Source organism: Nicotiana tabacum, chromosome 10, assembly GCF_000715075.1.
Source record: "Nicotiana tabacum cultivar K326 chromosome 10, ASM71507v2, whole genome shotgun sequence".
In the NCBI taxonomy this organism is placed as follows: Eukaryota; Viridiplantae; Streptophyta; class Magnoliopsida; order Solanales; family Solanaceae; genus Nicotiana; species Nicotiana tabacum.
Window position 1 is genome coordinate 16,963,328 of NC_134089.1, and position 10,735 is coordinate 16,974,062.

The following is a 10,735-nucleotide window of genomic DNA, read 5'->3' on the forward strand; positions in this document are numbered from 1 at the left end:
CCAAGAATTTTCTTTGCCTCACCCAGATCCTTCATCTCGAACTCCTTCTTCAGTTGAATCTTCAACTTATCAATTTTTTCCGAATTCTTGGAAGCTATCAACATATCATCAACATATAGGAGAAGATATATAAAGGAACCATCTTTAAGCTTGCGCAAATACACACAATGATCGTATTTGCTTCTCTTGTACCCTCGGCGCAATATAAACTTGTCAAATCGTTTGTACCATTGTGTAGAAGATTGTTAAAATCCGTATAACGATTTTTCAAGTTTGCACATCATATTTTCCTTTCCAACAACTTTGAATCCTTCTGGCTGAGTCATGTGGATTTCCTCCTCCAAGTTTCCATGTAAAAACGCAGTTTTTACATCCATCTGAACTAGTTCCAAATCCAATTGTGCTACCAAAGCCAACATAATTCTAATAGAGGAATGTTTTACAACGGGAGAAAACACTTCATTGTAATCAATTCCCTCCTTTTGAGCATATCCTTTGGCCACCAATCTTGCTTTGTAGCGAACATCTTTTTGGTTAGGAAATCCTTCTTTCTTTGCAAATACCCATTTGCACCCAATTGCTTTCTTTCCCTTCGGGAGATTGGCCAATCTCCATGAATGATTTTGATGAAGAGACTGTATTTCATCATTCATGGCAATCCTCCACTTATCTTCTTCTGAACTTTGGACTGCGTCTTTATAAGTGGTAGGAACATCATCAGCTACAATTGAGGCAGCACAAGCAACCGTCTCTATAAGACAAACAAGTTTTGTTATTGTCCTTTTTGGTTTACTGGTTGCTATTGATTCAAGTTGTTGTCGAGGTTCCTGAGTTGAAATCTCCCTCTACTGGCTCTTCTTCCAGAGGATAATCTTCATTTGTTTCCTCTTCTGCTTCTTGTGTAGGAAAATTAAATTTTCCCTCAAACTCCACCTGCTTAGAAGCACCCTCATTTTGTTTGGTATCTTTTGTTACCTTATTTACCATAGCAGATTCATCAAAGGTAACATCCCTGTTGAATATTGCTTTCTTTGTCATAGGACACCATAAGCGATATCCTTTGACTCCAGAAGTAATCCCCATGAAAATAGCCTTCTTTGCCCTTGGATCCAATTTTGACTCTGTCACATGATAATATGCAATTGAGCCAAACACGTGCAAAGAGTCATAATCTACAGTAGACTTTCCATACCATTTTTCAAATGGTGTCTTGCCATCAATAGTAGTAGATGGTAAGCGATTAATGATGTGGCATGAATATGTAACTGCCTCAGCCCAAAATTCTTTGCCCAAGCCAGCATTGGACAACATACATCGTACCTTCTCCAGCAAGGTCCAGTTCATATGTTCTGCCACTCCATTCTGTTGTGGTGTATGTCTGACAGTGAAGTGTCGGACGATGCCATCATTTTCACAGACCTTATTAAAATGATCATTTAGTATTCACCTCCATTGTCTGTGCGAATACAATCCTCCTGCATGTTTGATTCTCCACCATCATTTTTCATTTGAGAAAAATTCTCAACACTTCATCTTTGCTCTTTATTGTATACACCCACACTCTTCGGGAAAAATCATCAACAAAGGTTATAAAATAGTGCTTCCCACCCAATGAAGGTGTTTTGGAAGGACCCCAAACATCAGAGCGTACATAATCCAAAATACCTTTAGTATTATGGATCGCTGTACCAAATTTAACCCTTATCTGTTTCCCTTTGACACAATGCTCGCAAAACTCCAAGTTGCAAGCCTTTACTCCTTTTAACAATCCTTGATCTGATAAAGTTTTCAAGGATTTTTCTCCAGCATGTCCCAAGCGCATGTGCTATAGCCTGGTTGCCTCTTTTTCGTCACTGGATGTTACTGTCGCTGTCCCAATAACTGTACTACCGCGATAACGGTACCTGTTATTGTTCTTCCGATTGGCCTTCATTACCACTAGTGCACCGGAGCATACTCTCATCACTCCATTTTCTACAATGATTTTGAACCCTTTTGATTCTAGGGCTCCCACAGAGATGAGATTTTTTTTCAAACCTGGTACATATCGAACATCTGTTAATGTTCTGAATCATTCCATCATGGTTCCTTAATCGTATTGAACCAATGCCATAAGAGGTAAGAGGGTTGTTATCCGCTGTGTGGACAACTCCATATTCTCTTTCTTGAAAATCCATGAACCAGTCCCTTTTGGGACACATTGATAGTTACAAGCCGAGTCCATCAACCATATGTCTGATAATGTTGATGGCTTTGTTATAACTAATGAGAAGTCTGAATCATCACCATCAACTACATTTGAATCCATAATGGCCTTTCTATTGTTATGTTTGGCCTTATTCTTCAACTTCGGACAGTCTTTCTTTCAGTGCCCCTTTTCTCGACAAAAGGCACATTTATCTTTGCTAGGTCTAGATCTTGACTTGGATCTTCCTTTCTTTGTCCTCGTTTGATTTTGAGGACGACCCCTCACAACCAGTGCTTCTCCTTCTCCGCCCTTCTATTTTTCTCCTTTTCTTTGTTCATAGCTGTACAAAGCCGAACAAACTTCTCTGAGAGAAATTTCGTCATTCCTATGGAGTAGAGTAGTTTTAAGGTACTCGTACTCATCAGGAAGTGACCCCAACAACATCAAAGCCAAGTCACCATCATCAAAAGTTGCATCCATATTTTGTAAATCTATGACCAACTTATTGAAACTGGTGATATGTTCATTCATCGTGGTACCAGGAACATAGGTGAAGCGAAACAGTCTCTTCTTCATGTATAATTTATTTTGACTATTTTTCTTCAAAAATTTATCCTCCAGTGCTTTCCATAATTTACTTGCAGAAGTTTCCTTTGTGTATGGATATTTCTGCTCTCTAGCAAGGTAGGATCAAATGGTAGCGCAAGCAACACGGTTGATAATTCTCCAATCTTCTTCTCCAATAACCTCCGGTCTTTTTTCTTCAATGACAAGATCTAGCCCTTGTTGAAAAAGGACATCTAGAACCTCGCCTTGCCACATCCCAAAATGTCCTGATCCGTCAAAAATTTCTACCGCAAATTTCGCATTTGACACAATTTTTATCATAAGTAAAGATGCCAATGATGACGTATTGTTGACACTTGATGTAGATTCTTCTTGTTTATTGTCTCCCATCTTTGACACAAATATTATTTAATAGCTGACGACACAAATTAAGATTATTTCCTTTCTGGTGTGGAAGATCAGACTAAGCTACAACCACAGAGCATACTCAAACAGAACCTTGACTCAGTTACCAAGATAAATCTTTTCTGATGTGGAAGATCAGACTATGCTGCAACCACAGAGCATACTTAGACAGTACCTTGGCTCTGATACCAATTGTTGCGGAAGCCAAATGTATATAGTGTGAATGAATCACAACTACTATACCAAAAATTATGGCAGCCACCAAATAATAAATAAGACAATAAAATAACAATAAAAGGAACATCAGAATTTACGAGTTTCGGCCAATTTCGCTTACTTCCTCGGACACAACCAATATTTTATTCCACTCCAAAATATAAGTGAAATAATACTAAGAGAAGATACAAATGGCTTTTAGAGGTGTATATAAATCCTAAATATTAGGCCTCTTTGTAAGGAGCAATTTTCTCCCAAATAGAAGTCTACCACCAATGTGGGATGAAGACATATTCAACAGCAGGGACTTCAGTTTACATTATTCAGACAGATAATCATATTCCAGAGCTTATCGTAAGAGAAACAGTAGATTTCGCAGCTAGATGCCAAGGTGAAAATCACAATTTTGAAGGTAATTTGCTCTTCGCTTTTTCTTGTGATCCTTAATCGATATTTATGTTTTACATTACATAAATATGGTTTTGTCTTACTTCAATCGAAAGCTATATACCTAAATGTCACGCGTTCCCCTCTTACCACTTGATCAAATCCCTGGGATCTTTATAGTGTTGCTTTATTAACCTTGTACTCTATGTTTCTATATCATAAATGAATTCATTACATTAACATGCTTAAAAAAAGTTGAAGTTGAAGTAGCTAATTTGTCAATCTTTGGAAGTTAAGCCACCATCATTTCTGCATTTTCATTTGATAATGAGCTAGAAGCAGGAATAATTAGACTAGTATCGGAATTAGGCTCTTTTGGAACTTCTCTCCTTTTGTGCTTTAGAGAGTTGTTGCATCGTTGACAGAATCAGTCCGTACTTCTGATTGAAAGAGGACGATATATACCCTAAAGAAAGATGATGACCAATTTGGCCTACAATATGGTCAAGAGGAGGAATTCGAGATCAATACAGAAAGTATATAGTTTAGAGACAAGGAGGACATTCTAATTTATCCCATGAGAATAATGTTTGCTTTTCTGAACTTGCCCTGTTATTTTTGCGGTAGAGTATATGAAAGAACTTGATCGTTTAGAGAAGGAAGAAGATATACGTCTGGAGTCTGAGATAGAAGCATATACGAAGGTTTCATTCTGATCTTTCATAACCCTTTTTTCTGGTTGTTTTCATGTTTGACTTTTGAGCATGAAACCAATATAACCTTTCAGGCATCTTCTGTTGGTGGAACAAATCACAATGTGTGAGCAGACTATGTCTTGAATGTTCTTCGACTTGATATATGTTCAGACACATTAGTTGGTAATGACGCGATAAGAGGAGTTTCAGGTGAACAAAGGAAGATAGGTACAACAGGTTTCTCTCTCTCTTTCTCTCTCTCGCTGATTTTTTTTTTATATATATATATATAGGGTCGTTGTTGTTGTTGTTGTTGTTGTATATATATTCTAGTCGAGTTGATAGTTTGGGGATTATCCTAGGAAAAAAAATATCTTATTTTTGGAAGTTAATATGATCGGAGAAGGGACATGGCCTCATGAAATGTAAGTTTCAGCTTTTGCACGCTAATATTTCCTACCTGCAGGAGAAATGATTGTTGGTCCCAGGAAAACACTGTTCATGGATGAGATTTCTACCGGACATGACAGTAGTACAAGTTCCAAAATAGTCAAGTGCATACAAAATTTTGTTCATATAATGGAAGGAACTGTGATGATGGCTCTTTGTCGTCCTTCACAAGAGACTTTCGAATTGTTCGATGATCTTGTATTACTATCTGAAGGATATGTCCTGTACCATGGCCCTCGAGAAGATGTTATTCCATTTTTTGAGTGGTTAGGATTTCAATTGCCAGATCGTAAGGATGTCGTTGATTTTATTCAAGAGGTATGTTCATTATAGTGCTTTATATCCCAGAGTTGGACTTGGTACTTAATCAGTATACTTGCATATTGCCTCCGGGAAAAATCTGGCAAAATACCGGGCTGATTGTGATGGGTTCATTTCTGCTAAGAGAATTTCTCTAGCTTTTAGAAGCCACAGATGCGGTCTGGATTTAAGATCCTCTCTTTCGAATCCATATGATAGATCCAGGAGCCATCGTTTGGCTTTATCTATGACAAAGTTTGCTGAGTCCAGATGGGAGCTCTTTAAGAGTTGTTTTTCAAGAGAAATGCTTCTAATGAGAAGGCATAGTTTTCTATACATCTTAAGAACTTGTCAGGTATGCTTAAGTAGTTTGTTCTCTTATCCCAAAGCAATTCCGTCTTCTGCCCGTCTTACCCTTTTTCCTTAGTGCAATTTTTCCCATCTCATGTATGGGGAAACTTTCTCTCCTGCCTGTTACAGGTTGCATTTGTCGGATCCGTCACAGGCACAATGTTTCTAAGAACAAGGTTACATCCCACAGATCTGGTGAACGGGAACTTGTATCTTTCCTGCTTGTTTTTCGGTCTGGTTCATATGATGCTCGACGGATTCTCAGAACTGTCTCTCTTTATATATCGGCTCCCAGTATTCTATAAGCAAAGAGATAATTTCTTCTATCCTGCGTGGGTGTGGTCATTGTGTAGTTGGATCTTGTCGTTACCTTACTCTGTTATTGAAGCTCTTGTATGGTCTTATGTTGTATACTGGACTGTAGGATTTGCACCTGGTGCTGGGAGGTATATACATTGCTTTATATATTGACTTCACACAACATAGCATTATAATTTATATTGATATATTCTGCTTACATTGCCTTTTCTTTTCACAGATTTTTCAGCTACATGTTTTTACTCTTCTCGGTACACCAAATGGCGATGGGTCTCTTTCGGTTAATAGCTTCTTTGTCACGAGATATAATTATTGCAAATACTTTTGGATCAGCTGTGCTAATCATATTTTTACTGGGTGGTTTTATCTTGCCAAAAGGTATGTTTGTTTTTTTCTTTCATTGTTTAAAGGAATGTCTTTTTTATTGAAAGAGGTGCCTTGCTTACAGAAATGATCAAGCCATGGTTCGTATGGGCATTTTGGGTGTCACCATTGTCGTATGGACAGCGAGCAATTTCTGTTAATGAATTCACTGCGACAAGATGGATTGAGGTGTGCTTTCTCTACCATAGGAAACCTGGATACATTATTCATAGAGAACAAATAATAGCCTAGTAATAAACTTAAATTTTTGAATCTTGTAGAAGACAACCAGCGGAAATGTCACGCTTGGTTACAGTGTTCTGCAATCGCACAGCCTACCGACATCTGGTTACTGGTACTGGTTGGGATTGGGAGTTCTGTTGCTCTCTGTGTTGCTTCTCAACATTATTCTGACTGTAGCCTTGACTTTTCTCAACCGTAAGTGAAAATATCCTATTATTCATGTAGAGTCATCACATCCATTTTATGCTGGACTCAATATATTATGTCTTTACTACTGCAGCACTAAGAAAATCTAGGGCAATTATTCCAACAGATGCCAGTGGTGTAAATTCAGTTCCTGGTGGTAAATAATCATCTCTCTTGAATTTTGGGCCTGTGTATCAATGTGAGAGATCCTCTTTTGGTGTCCTATTTATCATAATCATTTGTGCAGGAAATAGCAACCGTGGCCAGGGGGGGACTAGACAGTCAGAATTGCGCCTACCTTTCAAACAAGTAACCATGACTTTCCATAATGTCAACTATTTTGTTGACTTGCAAAGGTATCCACGAAGGAGAATTTTGTTTACTTTCGCCTACGGAATTTATTTCAAGCTGAAGAACATGTATCATTTTTTCAGGAAATGGGAATACCGCAGAAAAGGTTGCAGCTACTGTCCAATGTTAGTAGAGTATTATCACCTGGCGTTCTTATTGGATTGGTTGGTGCAAGTGGAGCGGGGAAAACCACATTGATGGATTGCCTAGCTGGTAGGAAGACTACTGGATATGTAGAGGGTGATATTAGGATATCAGGCTACCCAAAAAAACAAGAGACTTTTGCGAGAATTTCAGGATATGTTGAACAGAATGATATACATTCTCCTCAAGTGACAGTTTTTGAATCCCTATGTTTTACGTCTTATCTCCGGCTCTCCAAAAAAGTGAATGAAAAACAAAGACTGGTTAGTAGTGCTTGTGGCTTTTGGTTCCATTTTTATATTCTTGTTGTTAACTTCACTGTATTGTGATTGATCTGTTTGGTTAAATCTCAGAACCCCTTTGACTTTCTGATTTTTCAGGAGTTTGTTGAAGAAATAATGGCATTACTGGAACTTGACTCTCTAAGGCATGCTTTAGTTGGCTTGCCTGGCATTTCTGGCTTATCAACCGACCAAAGAAGACGCTTGACAATTGCAGTAGAACTTGTAGCAAATCCTGCGATACTTTTTATGGATGATCCTACATCTGGTCTTGATGCACGAGCTGCTTCTATTGTCATGCGAACTGTTAGTGATGTAGCACATGGCGGAAGAATTGTGGTCTGCTCTATTCGCCATCCAAGTTTTGATATTTTTGAAACATTTGACGAGGTAAGATAGCACTATTTTTCTCAAATAGATAAAAGGCACGAGCTGTGCTGATGTGATGCCACAACTTGTAGCTTCTTCTAATGAAACACGGGGGACAACTGATATATGGAGGACAGCGTGGGAACAATTCACAAACTATGATTAACTATTTCCAGGTATGAACTTGGCTGTCCACTTGATGTTTCAATATGGTTGTTTCTACTATTCTTGGGAAAGCAATTCTCAAGATGTATAAAATGTGTTATGTGCCCTTAAAATTGACGCGAAGCTTCTTCTACTGTGTGTTACCGACTATTGAGATGATTCATCTGCTCACATTTCGCTGCTTTCTTATTATATAATATTTGGCAGGGTATTGATGGGATACCCCCAATTCCTAATGGTTGCAATCCTGCAACGTGGATGCTTCAGATAAGTACACCAGCTGCTGAAGCAAGAATAGGACGAGATTTTGCTGAAATATACAGAAGTTCTGCACTCTACAGGTGATATTTAAGGGCATGTAAATTTAGTATTGACCTCTATCTTCTTCATTTTTTCCTGTTGACAATATTGTAGAATTCATGTTCTAATTTTTTCTTCTTCTTAAACACAGGGAAGTTGAAGCCAGAACTATGCTTCCACCAGCAGAAAACTCAAAACCTCTGAGGTTCACTTCCAAATATAACACATCTGTACTTTATCAGCTTAAAATGTGCCTGTGGAAGCAAAGTCTTGTATACTGGAGAAATCCAGCACATTATAATTGTGAGATTCTTCTCCACAACTGTGAGTGCAACAGCACTTGGTTGCGTATTTTGGGATGTCAGTCCAAAAAGGTGAAGTATTTATTTCCATAAGATAGAAGAGCTTGCTAATAACTTGTTGCTGGTCAGATATAATCTCTAACAATTTCCTTGAAATGATTTGCCAGGGTCTCAACTTAAGACATCATAATGTGCTTCTTTTATACGTCAGTTTTATTTCTTGGGGTCCAGAATTCTTCCTCCATACAGCCCATTGTTTCAATGGGAAGACCCGTTTTCCGTAGGGAGAGAGATGCAGGGATGTACTCCTGCGTAGTATATGCAGCATCTCAGGTAGCCTACTCGCAATTTTCTTTTAAGTTTCTTTTTCTCAACTTTAAAAGACTAAAATGGCATCTAATGCTTTCCTTTTTGGTTTGTCTATCAGGGGCTGATTGAGGTTATTTATGTCCTGGCCCAGACTGTACTATTTGGAGCCATTACCTATTCTATGTTGGGCTTAGTGAGGGCAGCAGGTATGTTCGCACCTGCTTTAATTATTGTAGACTAGGAATGACGGAAAATAGCTGGTTAAACTTATGTATCGTTGGATCTTGTGCAGGCACGATTTTCATTTACATCATGTTCTTGCTTCTGACCACCTATTTTACCTTTTACGGTATGATGGTGGTAGGTGTTGCAAGAAACAGACATGTAGCCGCCATTATTTCATCCCTCGTATATTCCCTGGGGAGTCTCACTTGAAGATTTATAGTTCCTACACCGGTAAGTGTAGTAAACTAGCTATTCAAATTATTACTGATCATATATATAGATATCCAACTAATTAACATATCTTTCTAACCTTATGAATCTCATTTTTTTGTTTTGTCATATAGAGGATCCCGGGATGGTGGATGTGGTTATACCACATCAACCCGATTGCATGGACACTACGTGGTGTATTTGGCCCGGGTACACTTTGGTTGTCAGCGGCTGTAGTGGATGGCTTTGGGGTGCTCCTCATCTCTATATATGTTGCCTCCCTAAAGCTACTTAATTAGATGAGCTATGCTCCATTTCAACTAGTACTTTTTAACATTCTAAGTGTTTGAAGTATTTACGTTATATTTGGTTTTGCGGATATATAGTAATGCTTTAGAGTTTCTACTACTTGAGTTCTGACATTTCCACTGTGATTGCTATTGCATAGGGGTATGACTTGGTTCTATGTATCAGGTTTTTGGATTTACAATATTAGTAATATATAATGGTTACTGACTAATATTGGCTCCTCCCCTTCTCGCTCACTTTTCCTTTCTTAGTTCCACTAGTGATGCATTTGTGTCCTTACTCCTTGTTGCTTGCTGACTTCAACTCTTCTAATTGCATAACCCCCACCCCCACCCCAAAAAAAAAAGACTTTTGTCAGCCTACTAACTTGGTCCATTTGTCTTGGACATGATATCTGCACTTCTTCAGTTCCTGTTTTTTTTAATCCTACACCTACTTTCTATGTGATTTTAAAATTAATTTTCAAGTTTTTCTTTGTTTATCCCTGCACCTACTTTCTTTGTTTAGTGGCATTTTCATTCATTTCAATTTAAAGCAGGATTTATTTTCTATTGACCTAAATTTGATAATTATATAACAATACACAGAATCTTTTTCTTAAGCCTCACGTAAAATTCCACATTAGAAGCTAGTAATTGCATTTTAAATTATTCAGTTTGGATTTTGAAAGAAACGCTATAGGGCCAGGTGAGATGAATCTTTCGATAGAAAAGTTGCTTCAAATTAAACCAACCCAACAAAAAAAGTACTACTACTACTACTTTTTTTTTTTTTTTTTTTGGTTGAAAGCCGTCAAAAAGATTTGGTTGAATTCAATCCTGTTGATATGATTTTAGATGAAATTATGGGAAGTGCTTACATTAAATCATTGAATTACATTGAAGTTCCTGTGTTGTCTTTGCTATTGACCAAACACCAGTTTACGGTTAAATAAAATAGTTTAAAAATTAAAAATTACAACAAGCACAAATATACCCCTATCGTTATATTATTAGTATAAATATACCTCTTTTCTGTTTCAAAGTGGACATCCAATCCTACGTGACACTAACATTTGATGAGGTGGATGCCCCTAACCCATTTTACCCTTCCCTTCTTTTT

The 10,735-nt window shown here is 37.8% G+C and overlaps 1 pseudogene; it reads left to right on the plus strand.

Moving 5' to 3' along the window:
- The first annotated feature begins 3,623 nt into the window (after nt 1-3,623).
- On the plus strand, nt 3,624-9,842 carry LOC107777669 (ABC transporter G family member 31-like; annotated as a pseudogene).
- Nucleotides 9,843-10,735: the final 893 nt, after the last annotated feature.